General features: G+C 35.5%; 1 protein-coding gene across 2 annotated transcripts in view; it reads right to left on the bottom strand.

The window, feature by feature from the left end:
- Positions 1 to 12500, bottom strand: part of LOC106877721 (cGMP-dependent 3',5'-cyclic phosphodiesterase) — a 436212-nt gene that overhangs the window by 19209 nt on the left and 404503 nt on the right. The gene's annotated exons all lie outside the window — the stretch shown is intronic.

The raw sequence follows: 12500 nt of genomic DNA, 5'->3' as shown, positions 1-12500 counted from the left end.
TTCTCATCACTTTCATTCTTCCCGCCGCCCCCCCCCCTCTCTCTATCACGCACATTCACACTTACACAGACACAAAATAGTTTTCCCAAGTCATATTTTTATTTCAATCTATCAATCTATATATAGACACATCATGGCTGTGATGCGCCAGCATGGCTGTATGTTTAAGAAGTTCACTTCCCAACCACATGTTTTTCAGTTCAGTTCCATTTTGTGCTGCTTTGGATAAGTGTCTTCTGCTATGCCAAAACAGACATTGGAGTATGACACAATCCTTGGACCTGTTTCATCTTGTCACACTCCTACCCATGCCAGCATGGAAGATGGATGTTAAATGACGACAAAGACAATGGCACGCACACACACACACACACACATATCTGTCTGCGTATCGTATTTAATGGAAATACAGGGCAAAAAACAAATTTACAGTAGTATTTGTCTGGAGATAACATCTCTTATGTGTTTAAAAATACAATATGTATCGGAGGCAGATGGGAATTGTTTTAGCAGCAGCTGGATGTTTATTTCTGCCTCATTTGGCACTGTCAGCAGCATAGCCAGAGCCAACCCCGTGCTAAGATGAAATGTGTCACCACTGATATAGCAAAACAATTACAGTTGTTGCTAAAAGCTGCCTGGTTCAATAAAAATCCATTATATGCATTAGAAATGGTATTAGGTTAAAATAGCCATCTGTATATTATACTCAATGTAAATACATTGCATAAAGTGAATTTACTGTGGTATTTGTTTGGAGATAATATCTCTTATGGATGTGCTGTATTTAAAAACACAATATACATCAAGGATAATTGCTGTGATGCTAGAAATGTCTAACGATGTAGGAAATTCAATAGTTACTTGCTGATCAATTATTAAAAGGACAAAGGTGATGCTCTATGGATCAAATAATGAAAGTAATTAAGTTATAGCAGAATGAATTAGGAAATGAATTACACCACATGAGATGCAGTTTGGGTTTTAGTCAGGATGAGAAACTGCCTATGCCTTCATCTCAATGAAGCAGCAACAAGGGAAGTTCTTAACCAAGAGGATGCCACCATATTTAGCATTTGTTTACACAGGGAAGGCATTTGACAGAGTTCCACAATCTGTAGTCAGGTAGTTGCTAGAAAAACTGGGCATAGATGAATGGATTGTGAAAGCTATGCAAACTATATTTGAAGTTGCTGTCAATAAAACGAAAATTAGCAATGAATTCAGTAATGAATTAAGTGTACAGACGAGTATCTTTCGGGACTTGGTCTCCAGCACCTAATGTTATTTATATAGTTGTTATATTTTAGATATAGTCCTCATAGCAGAATCAGTTACAGAATCAGAGGAGAATTCCCAAACATGGAAGTCAATCCTAAGAACAAGAAGTCTAAAAGTAAATCTAGTGAAGTTAAAAGCCTAACCAAGAAAGAATATAAAACTCTACTGTCATCTCAGAAGTGACCTTACTTGATATGCAGAAAATGTGTAGGATGAATTTCTATCTCGGATACCCAGTATAAACAATGGCTGCACAAGAGATGCAACTGGATCATAGGAAAGCTAACAGAAGAGGGATTTGAATGTAACAGCTGCACATATGTTAAAATGATAATGATGATGATTATTACACACACACCCACACACACTGTCCAATTAGACCAGACTCGATGCTACATTGTTGTTTTTTTTTTCGTTAGCACTAAAATTATTTCCTAACAACTTTACTTCATGAAATAACATTGAATCATTGATGAATTAGTTATTCTCGGAGTTACAGGAAACATCTTGGATATCCTAATAACTGATTATCGTGGTTGATAAACTTATTAGTTTGCATGAAATACTTTGGTTAAATGAACCTTAGAATATTATTGTTACGTTGCTTTCAATGACGAGAATATATTTACTACAGTACAATATATCATAATCATGCAAGATAAATGCAAATACATGGTTTTATGGAAGAGATTGCATTCCAAATGATTATCAAATGATATGTAATTTACAATTTATTTCTATTTCAGCATGGTATATTTCTGATTAATGCATTGTTTGCAAAAGAAGCATTTATGCAGAAAATAAAGTGCATCCTGGTGTTATCTCCTTTACTTGGAACATAGCATCATCTGATTCACTTGAAATGGATGACAGGAATATGAAGAAATCAGGCATATCTTTGTCTTGTGGTATATCTGCAGAGTTGAAATGGCTGGGTTTATAAATTATTAAACAAGCTCTTGGATGATGGGAGTTTGTGTTCACTTTAGATTGCTCTGATCCATTAATTCTACAGAGCTTAGATGTAAATTATGAATACTACAGATTTTGAGCAAAAGTTACAAGAGATTTATGTTTTTAATTGCCTGTAAAAAACTCAGCACACTCTGCAAAGTGGTTGGCATTAGGAAGGGTATCCAACTGCAGAAACCATACTGCCTCTGGGCCTCCAAAAAAATTACATGTTGCCTACAGCAGACCCAAAAGTGGTACTGTCCCCATAAAAGTGCCATGGTGGTGGTGGTGGTGGTGGTGGTGGGGACCTGCCCTTCCAGTTATGCCAGTGCATAAAAATGGAGTTAAGACTACTTGTTTGATTTCTGTGTTTTGTGAAGGGTTAAACTTTTATAATAACAGTTGTCAGCTTCTAGAAAGAGAGAGATCATTGCGACACCTGTGATCTATACATCAATGTGCATGATTTGCTTATTTCAATGGATTCATCTATGTTATGTGAGTTCGATCTGTATGCAGTGGGTTCTTCCTTATCACTAGCCACTACTGCCAAAAGTACCACCATTATTACCACTGCCATGAATACTGCGGCTATCACCCTATCATCAAACTACCATCAATGTCATCAAAGCCATCACCACCATCCACCACCAAGGCGACTACCATCTCCATACCACCACTACAACCACCACAGAAACTAACTAGATGACTACCACCACTTCCACTGCCGCCACCGCCACCACCACCACCAAGGCCACTATCATCACCAAACCTACACCACCACAACCACCACCAAAGCTAACTACAGTCTCCAAGTAGTTGGTCAACTTTGCTAGAAATAGCAGCTGAATTTCCTTATATCATATCATACTATCTTGAAAGAAATGTAAGAGAGATTGGCTAATGCAATCATAGATACACTATTTAAATAAAAGATGGGAAGGTCATGGTTGGAATACTTTCGATCACAGATCTGGTTGATTATTGTTGAAGAGGAGTTAAATATCAATAATTGTTATTCCAGCCATGATGAAGATGAAATAAACAACAACCAACTACCCCTAAAAATAAAGCATGAAGAATTAAACTGGGGATAATAATAATAATAATAATAATAATGATGATAATAATAATAATAATGATGATGATGATGATGATGATAATAATAATAATAATAATAATAATAATAATAATAATAATAATAACAATGACTCAAGTTTATTTTTAGATTGAATGGTAGTTAAATAATTGATAAAAGGATGATGGTAATGATGATGAAAACGATATTAGTAGTTACGACAATAATGTTCATGATGATGAGGACGATAATAATGGAAATTAAAAATAGACTGTAATTAAACAGACATCAGATTGTTTCTGTGATGCTGGTGAAAATTAATCTTCATATCAGAACAAGGGATTTTTATTTGAAAAAAAAAAAAAAAATGTTATTGTTTCGCTTAACTCATTCAAGCATGATGGAAAAAAAAAACAAATAAAAAAAAAAAATAACACTGACGTCAAATGGAATGAAATATTGATGATGATGATGATGATGAAGGACTTATGACGACAATGATGACGAAAACAGTGATAATGATTTCAGTATTCATTCACTGACGTTGAAAATCTCTGTAAACATCTCCCAAGAGCGTGTAATCAGTTCTAGAATCTCTATTTACACATCACAATAGAATTAATGCCAAAATAGGATTGAATTGAAGATATTTATAAAACTGATATTTATAAGAATCTCATATATTTATATAAAACAGCAGAAGCAATAACTAGATTTGCAATGCCAGCAGCAGCAGCAGGCAGCACAAGGAATGGCAGTGACAGTAATTACACCAACAATTGCAGTTGCTTCAGCATAAAGCGCTCATGTGGCATTGATATTTAGACTTAGAGAGAAATATTAAATTTTGGAAATAAATACAGACAAGTACAAAAACATATATATATATATATATATATATATATATATATATATATATATATATATATATATATATAATAAATATATATATATAATAAATATATATATATATGATAAATATATATATATATATATATATATATATATATATAATAAATATATATATATAATAAATATATATATATATGATAAATATATATATATATATATATATATATATATATATATATATATATATATATATATATAAATATATATATATATACACACACACACACATATATTGGTTTCAAATTTTGGCACAAAGCCACCAGTCAGGGTGGGTGGGGTAGGTTGATTACATTGACCATAGTGTTCAGCTGGTACCTATTTAATTGACTCCAAATGGATGAACGGCAAAGTTGACCTTGGTAGAATTTGAACTCAGAACGTAGAGGCAGATGAAATGCCTCTAAGCATTTTGTCTGGCATGCTAACAATTCTGTTAGCTTGCTTTATATATATATATATATATATATATATATATATATATATATATATATAATATATATTGAACATGGGCGACCGTTGTATTCTTTCTTGTCTCGAGGTTCACGGCCAAATGGCTGGGTGGATTCGTGTGAAAAATGGCACACATGTGGAGACGGGTGCATAGATTGGAAAGCGCTTTGTATTTTTTCCTAGCCCTCATAGTTACTGAGAAAATCGATTAAAACAACCTGCGTGCATGCATGTATGTGAGTGTGTATCACTGAAGCCATTCACACATACATACATAATTACTCTCTCCAATCACTCACACATTCACTCACTACAAAAACTGAATGGAAAATTTCAGTTATCTCTCTCTCTCATATACACACACACCCTCAACATTACTCGCTGTCTCGCACACCCCATCAAACATACACACACACAGATTTACGCACGCACATCGAATTTCCATCTCGCGCAAACTTCAAAAGTAGTTCAGTCATAAAACTGTCTATGTCTCTTTTCCTTTGACGCCCACTTCAAAAGATCCCCTTTCCCCAAAACACATATTAAAAACATATTTTCTCTTGTCCGGCCATTGATCGAGAGATAAAACACAAACCACCTCCTTCTGACTGCAAAACTCCCACTAAATTAGCTGCAAAAACACACACATACACACACGTCCATTTCATATGTCTTTCACTTTCTCTATGATTATACACACGTCCAATACAATAGCTCTAACATACATTTTCGTCTTCAACAGGTATGTATCTATTCTATAATATAAATTGTTTTTCTATAAGCGCATAACAATTACTTATTCCAGACTTCTTCACTTAGCTTTTATCTTCACTTTTCTTAAATTGGATATGTCTGCTATTAATTCTTACATACAATTTCCCCGTTAATTCTTACAGCTTCATTTTCTGTTAAAGCAATTCTTAACGTCAACTTTTTAATGCCTCTTCTATTTTTTCCTAGCACCCATACTTACCGAGAACAGCAATTAAAACTTTTTCTAATGCAATTCCCCTTTCTTCGACAAATTAACACAACCAGTTGCTCACACACCTTAAAGTTTCTCATTCAAACTACATAACACGCAAAATTGTCTCATTAATACAGTAGGGAGATTTGGCTGCTATGGAAAGTTCCGAGGAGGGGGCGAATCATTTCCTGGAAAGTTCAAAGGAGGGGAGGAATTACTTCCTGGAAAGTTCCGAGGAGGAGAATTACTTCCTGAAGTTCCGTGGATGGGACTCCCTGGAACGTTCAGAGGATGAGTTACATCCTGGAAAGTTCCAAGGGTGAGTTCCTTTCAAGTAGTGGGCCTCACAGAGGCAATGACTGAGACCTTTGGCATTATGTTGTGCTTGAGTAGACCCGTCAGACTGAGCAAAACTGCAGGTGGCAGATACCAGTGTCATGCAAAATGGCAAGTAAAAGCACCCATTACACTCTCAGAGTAGTTGGCATTAGGAAGGGCATCCAGTCATAGAAAACCATGTCAAATCAGACTGGAATCTGGTGCAGCCTTTGAGCATGCCAGCCTGGACAAACCATCCAACCCATGCCAGCATAGACAACAGACATCAAATGATGATGGTGATGATATATATATATATATATATATATATATATATATATATATATATATATATATATACATATTTATATATATATATATATATATATATATATATATATGTATATATCTTATGTATGTTAATGTGTATGTGTTTTACAGATACTAGAAGTTATTCAAATATTAATCTTAAAAGAAATCACTTGATATGCATGTATAAAATAAGAAATTAATGTGTACCAAAAACAAAATAATAAAGTTGACAGTGACTTCGAATGCATATACACTTACACACTTACGTGTATGTGCACACGAGTTTCATAATTTATTTCACTGCGTATCTTCTAATATGCTTTACATACAGCACATTCATATGTATAAATGCATGTGTGAATGGACGTATTTGTGTGAGTGTGTGAAGATATGTGTATATGTAACAATACATACTTGACTCTGTCTCTGAATAATCTTCTTGGTTGTGTACATAATCCAGGTAGTATAAAGTATAGTTAGAGTTTAATATCAATGTCTAAGTTTGTGTATATACATATATGCTCTCACATTTCTACCATAGTTCCCCTGAGCCACTTTTACATCTCTCATCGTCACTTGTTATGGTCACCTCCACACCATCTCTCCTTACACTCTTATGAAGCTTCACCCTTCATCCTCATGCCCACTCACCCTGTCTAATCCTCTCTACCATTTCACTTATATCCACCCTGCCACTGTACCTTGAGGGTATGCTTCAACACATCTCCGATACCATTTTTCTCTCTTACTTTTTCAACTGAGGTAGCCATGTATCTTCTCTACAGCAAGGTCCCTACATCTGACCTTCTATTATATTTTTTAACCTCTCATCAACTGGTACAAAGGCACTTTCCTCAATACTACAACCTCTCCCACTCAAGGGGTCTTTGTCTTTCAAGTTATTTGGTGACCCCACTGGTGTTGGCGCTATGTAAAAAGTACCCAGCACACTCTGCAAAATGGTTGGCATTAGGAAAAGCATCCAGCAATAAAAACCATGTCAAAGCAAGCAACAGAACTTGGCAAAGACTTCTTGCTTGCCAGCTCCTCAAACCATCCAACCCATGCCAGGATGAAAAACAGACATTAAATGATGATGATCATGATGTTGTATGTATGTCTGTATGTGTATGCATGTATTAAACAATAAAACAGGTTAGTTAAGCATCCATTACTGTACGGTTTCATTGGTTTGGATTTTTCAAATGGTGCACATCGAGCTGTTTATAAATCACCATATTTTAAAATGGCAGTGTCTTGTGTCATGCACACAAAACCTACAAGGGAGGTAACTTATGAATAATTCTAAAGTGGTAGCTTCACTTGTATATGGTTTTGCAGATGTATAATGGGCTGCGTTTGAAGGATGATTGAGAGGCTTGAAACTTTCTTACAATGAATTTTGTACAGCCCATCTGTATACAGATACTGACATCCTTTGATCTGTCATTCATAAATGCTAACATTACAAATCCACTGGAGTACGCTCATCTCATTTCTTTCCAGCTTTTCTCTGCATTCAGTGTCTATTCTACTCTTACTAAGCAATATTTCACTTCATACAGACACACTATATGACTTGCTCTCAGAAAGAGAGAGAGAGAAAAAGCGAGAGAGAGGGAGGGAAAGAAAAAGAGAGAAAGAGAGGGGGGAGATCTTTTGCTGGCAACAGAATTTTTTTCCATTTTCCCACTCCATCCTTAGTCTTGTTACTATGCTTTTGGAATATCCATTTCCACTACTGGTTAGATAACTGAGGTACCAGGAGCTATGAACTACTAGCAAGTCTTCTGGGTAACTCAAAGAACCCATTTCTTTTGTATTCTTACTACTAAGTACTCCTGTGCATCTTTTATACATACCAAAGCCTTCTTTTCTCTCAATCTGATTGTTATTCCATTGCACCTTTTGTGCAACTACAGTTTATATTCAATACTCTGTACAGAATTCTTATCTCACACGCTTCTGCATAATGAGCATGGCAACTTACCAATTGGCAATGTGGTTCTGTATTTATTCTTGCTTACTAAAACTTTTGTCTTTGCTACATTTACTTCAAGTTTTATCCCACCCCCACATCATCATCATCATCATCATATATTTGTGATTGTCTGTGTATAATTAATTCAGGATTGACTGAATTATCGTTGGCATCAGAGTGAGAGAGATGGGTGGCGGTAAACAGATAGATAGTCAAAGTAAGAGACAAAGGGGAGAGAGAAAAAGATAGGGGCTATGGAAGAAAGCGGGAAAGAAAGATCAAACAATTTTTTTCCAACATAAAAGAATTATATATATATATATATATATATATATATATATATATATATATATATATATATATATATGTATATATGTATATATGTATGTATGTATGTATATATTCTGTGTGTACACATGTATATGTACATTAAGGAAGACTGTGGTGTTGACAAGTATACAGTTTGAATGTATACACACAGTGTGTGAGTGTATTCAAAATGTATACGCTTTGATACCAGACTTTCTCCCTGCTCGTATACAATATGTGTGTGTGCATTGCAAATAATATTGATATATTTTTTTTAATGTAAATAAATTACTTTGTGATATTCATTCACTACAACATTAATTTCCAGAATCTTTACTTTCCCAGCCACACCATTTACATACGTATATCATGCATACATATGCATACATTTTTATGCGACATGTATTGGTGTGCCTGTGTTCTGTGTGCATTGCGATAAAACAATAAAATAAAACTAAAAAAAAATATGTGAATACACACAACTCATACATATATATACATGCTTATATATGATCATATAAGCATATCCTATGTCTTCAAAAACTCTCAGCAGATCTGAGTCTGCTTCAATGTCTGACTGACAATATTCATAACATCTATATGGGGACATACATTTGTTTTCTTCACTATCCCATAGTGTTCTTAGGAAACAAATTAAACTGATTAGGGGTGGGTGTCATCATCACCACCACCACCACCACCTAGTACACTCTATAACATGATTGGCATTAGGAAGGACGTCCAGCCATGGGAACCATGCTAGAACAGATGGCTGGAGCCTGGTGCAACCCCCCGACTTACTAAATTCTGTCAAAAGATCCAACCTATGCAAGCATGGAAAACAGATGTTAAATGATGATGATTTTATTAATGTGACTTATGCCTTTATAACAATGTTTCTGTTATTTTTCATATACCCAGGCCTATTCCCCATTTTTTTAGGAGGGGGTAGCCGCAGCAAGACACACACCAGGCATTCCATTCATTTCCCAGCTCAAAGAGGCAAGTCCTGTTCTATGCTCGGGTCAAGGCATAGAACACAACTCCCCAATATCAGCAGCGAGGCCCCACATTATATGCTGGTTTACCCCTCCACTGCATCATGCTGGATCTGTACCCCTTTGAGCAACATCAAATTCACTCATCTGTCCACAAACACTCTCCAAGCTTTCCTATCATTTGTAGCATCAAATAATGTGAATTTAAAATCACACCTTATAATTTATAACATTAAATCACTTTATAACTGAACATTCTAAGACAACAAGACTGTTTCAGTTATAAAGTGATTTAATGTTATAAATCATAAGGTGTTTTTTTCTCTTTTAGGGATTCAAGTTTCATGCATTTGCAATCTTCAGGCTTGCATTGCATTTGTGACGCCTTTATATGTCTCAGTCCACTAACTTGATTAATTAACAACAAAGATGGTATAATGTGTTAGCACAGTTCATTTTAGTTAACACTGAAACCACTCACAAACTGGTGTTTTGTTAGCTTTTAGTACTAAATTCAGATGTTATCACAAGTATTATTGCTTTGGGAAGGAATGACATTGCCATGCTGAGTTCCTTTAAATGCACTGACCTAACACAAAATCTTCATATAGGATTCCAATCAACTTAGCGTTTATAGGACATATCATATTAACACATTCCTTATAGAGTTGTACCATATGTGTATTGGAAATTTTGTATGTCATTCAAGATATCCATACGTGCACATGCACGCATGCACACACGCACACAAATAATTGGCAGTGGTCAGTTTTAGCATCTAAGGAACAGGCTTTCTGCAAATCCAATATTTAATTCTTCTGTGTTTCCATCTATGTCATGCCTTTCTGATTAAAAAAAGGCTAAATATGATGATGGTCTTAGTGATGATAATTACTGTAACAATGATAATGACAAAGATGATGTAATGGTAATTACACCTCTTTTGAAAGGTTAACAGCTTACATTAACATCGGTCACCTCAAATCAACCCCTTACCCAGTGCTTTGTTAGCCTAAAGGTAGAGAATATAATTATCTTGCATCTGACCAAGCCGTAAAATGTATTACACGGAATTCCATAATTAATAGAATTAATAGGCTGGTGGAAGGAGTAAAATAGACAAGTGGAATGTAACCACAAGCAAGCATACACACACACACACACACACACACACACACACATAAACACACGCATGTATGCATACACACATTTCCATCTCCATATATCAATAATCTTTATGAAGTGAAATATAATAGAGATAGCAGAATATGGGAAGAAAGGAGAGGAAAAGCTGCACAAAGAATTGTTTGAGGTGATGAAGAAGATGTGCAGCTTCGAGCATACACATTTAGATTTCTAGTTACCATTCTTAGAGAAGATCGGTTTCACACGTTAGTTGTAGCGAACTGTTACATAACTCATGTATTGAGGTCTACTGTGAAGGGTCATGACAGAAATCACTGACAAGCAAGATAAGGGGGATATCAGCTGTCAAGACAGAGTACATGGGGAGTAGAGTGTCAGATGACTAAACATGTCCAAAATCATTGCAGTATTATCAAAGACAGGCTCACACCCAATACAAGCCTGCATTCAATTTTTAACTAATTTAAATTTTGGAGTAGTTACCTCTACATATCTTGACCAGAACTAACCATTAAGCTGATGATATCTTTCACTGCACTTTGGCTGCCATTTTAATTATTTGATACATAAAAGGCACTTGTGCTGGTGACAAATAAAAGGCACCCACTACACTCTTGGAGTGGTTGGTGTTAGGAAGGGCATCCAGCAGCAGAAACCAAGTCAAACCAGACTGGATCCTGGTACAGCCCTCCAGCTTACCAGTTCCAGTCAAGCTGTCTAACCCATGCCAGCATGGAAAACAGGCACTAAACGACGATGTTGTGATTATTATTATTTTTTTTCTTTCATGTATAAGAATGTATGAACATTCATGAGAACATGAAACAATTTTTGCAGGGAACAGTGGGTCTCAAAGCACATAAAGTTATAAATAATAGCAAGTACATATTGGGTAGGAAATAGAGTAGAAAAAGTTAAAGTCCTGTAGACAGGTGCAGATGTGGCTGTGTGGTAAGAAGCTTGCTTTCCAACCAATGGTTCTGGGTTCAGTCCCACTGCATAGCACCTTGGGCAAGTGTCTTCCACTATAGCCTCAGGCTGACCAAAGCCTCATGAGTGGATTTGATAGATAGAAACTGAAAGAAACCCATTGTGTATATATATACTATGTTTAGTACAACATTAACAGAACACTGGGCTTCAAGAACCCCTTCTCTGCTCAGGAACATTAACCACATTGATCACACAGATCTAGGAGGGTCTTGCAAAGAAGACCTTTGACACAACCCTACTCCAATCCAAACTATTAAATAAAAATTGAAGCAAAATAAAGCAATAAAAATTTGTTACTGGAAGTGGTGGACAATGTAGTAAGATGGACATATGTAATCCATGTTTAGCATGAAAGAGTAGATATTCAAATTGTATCGAGGATGTCAAGGTGGGGTGGGTGGGTAGGATGTCAGGATAAGTTGGGAGAAATGTTAATATAGGCACATACATGGTTAAGAAGCTTGCTTTGCTACCATGTGGCTGGGTTTGATCTCACTGTGAAGCACCTTGGGCAAGTTCTTTCTACTATACCCTTGGGCTGACCAATGCCTTGGAAGTGAATTTGGTAAACAAAAGCTGTATGAAAGTCTGTCATTTGTATATCTGTAAATATGTATGTACATATGTATGTATATATGTACATACATATATATAAATATATGTGTGTGTGTGTGTGTATGTATATATAGGTGTTTTAATAACAGGTGAATCGACAAGAATATATTCTCTTATGCCTACAATTTCAGCCTGCCCATGAACTGACAAAACACATACTTTGTGTATGTGTTTTTGATATCATTT

The sequence above is a fragment of the Octopus bimaculoides genome, chromosome 13 (assembly GCF_046866305.1).
Source record: "Octopus bimaculoides isolate indiv1 chromosome 13, ASM4686630v1, whole genome shotgun sequence".
Taxonomy (NCBI): Eukaryota; Metazoa; Mollusca; class Cephalopoda; order Octopoda; family Octopodidae; genus Octopus; species Octopus bimaculoides.
Note: the sequence above shows the minus strand (reverse complement) of the source record. Positions and strands in the feature narration are given on the sequence as shown.